The sequence below is a fragment of the Schistocerca piceifrons genome, chromosome X, assembly GCF_021461385.2.
Source record: "Schistocerca piceifrons isolate TAMUIC-IGC-003096 chromosome X, iqSchPice1.1, whole genome shotgun sequence".
NCBI classification, from domain to species: Eukaryota; Metazoa; Arthropoda; class Insecta; order Orthoptera; family Acrididae; genus Schistocerca; species Schistocerca piceifrons.
Window position 1 is genome coordinate 759,684,292 of NC_060149.1, and position 1,870 is coordinate 759,686,161.

A 1,870-nucleotide genomic window follows, 5' to 3' on the forward strand; every position below is an offset into this window, starting at 1 on the left:
GGGACTCCTTTGTTTCGATGAAGTCACAGTTTTTTGTAGAGCATTTACAGGACAAGTTTAGGGAGGTGGAGGGCTTGTCCAAAATGCGTTCTAGGTCAGTCTTGATAAAAATAGCATCCTCTGCCCAGTCATGGGCTTTACTCACTTGTAAAAAGTTGGGGGATGTTTCTGTTACCATCACACCACATAAGAGCTTAAATATGGTGCAGGGTACTATATTCCACAGAGGCCTTCTTTTACTGTCTGAAGATGAGCTGTGCGCCAATTTAGAGCAGCGAGGTGTACATTTCGTCCGGCATGTCCTCCGGGGTCTGAGGGATAATCAGGTTGCCACCGGTGCCTTCATCTTGGCCTTCGAGGGTGATACATTGCCTGAGAAGGTCAAGGTGGTGGTCTACCGCTGTGATGTAAAGCCCTATATCCGTGTCCCGATGCGGTGCTTTAAGTGCTGGAAGTTTGGCCATATGTCTTCCCGCTCTACTTCCAACGTCACATTGAGATTATGGATGTCCATCACATCCCAATACTTCATGTGCCCAGCCTCCCATCTGTGTCAACTGGGGTGAGCATCATTCACCTTGCTCGCCAGACTGCAGGATTTTACAGAAACAGAGGAAAATTGTGGAATACGAAACCCTGGACTGAGGCTAAGAGAAAATATGAGCGCCTACACCCTGTGGCTATGACCACCTCACACGCTGCCGCTATGAGAACAGTTGTAGCTCCATCAGTTCCATGAATTCCACTCGACTCTTGGAGCCAGAAGGCTACGCCTGCCCCCTTGGTGGGGAGGGGGGAGGGGGCAATTCCCTCCTGTTGCTCCCGCATCGCCTATTTCGGGAGCACTGCCCCACCAACCATCGGGGACACCAGCCCCACTTCTCAGCTGGAGAAGTGTAAGTCTTCTTCGGCTCCTCTCGCCAGGAAGGGATCCCTTGGGTCACTCCCTTCCCAGCTTTCTGCTAGTGGGAAAGATGATGCTGCCAGTGGCCCAAGTGCCCAAAAGTAGCTGGTTGTAGGGTTTCACAATCATCCTGAGTCCCGGAGACTGAATTAGTGAAACCCTCTCAGCCAGAGAGACCCAAGGAGCAGAGAGAAAAGTCCAAAAAGAAGACCTCTATGACCAAGGAAATTGTGGTGGCACCCACACCACCGCTACCTACAAGGTCTGCATCTGGGGATGAGGTGGAGATGCTCGCATCTGCTGAGGACCTACAGTACTGGCCATAAAAATTGCTACACCACGAAGATGACGTGCTACAGACCCGAAATTCAACTGACAGGAAGAAGGTGCTGTGATACGCAAATGATATGCTTTTCAGAGCATTCACACAAGGTTGGCGCCGGTGGTGACACCTACAACGTGCTGACATGAGGAAAGTTTCCAACCAATTTCTCATTCACAAACAGCAGTAGACCGGCGTTGCCTGGTGAAACGTTGTTGTGATGCCTCGTGTAAGGAGGAGAAATGCGTACCATCACTTTTCCGACTTTGATAAAGGTCGGATTGTAGCCTATCGCACTTGCAGTTTAGCATATTACTACATTGCTGCTCGCGTTGGTCGAGATCCAATGACTGTTAGCAGAATATGGAATCGGTGGGTTCAGGAGTGTAATACGGAACGCCGTGCTGGATCCCAGTGGCCTCGTATCACTAGCAATCGAGAAGACAGGCATCTTATCCGCATGGCAGTAACGGATCATGCAGCCATGTCTCGATCCCTGAGTCAACGGATGGGGACGTTAGCAAGACAACAACCATCTGCATGAACAGTTCGACGACGTTTGCAGCAGCATGGACTATCAGCTCGGAGACCATGACTGCGGTTACCCTTGACGCTGCATCACAGACTGGAGCGCCTGCGAATGT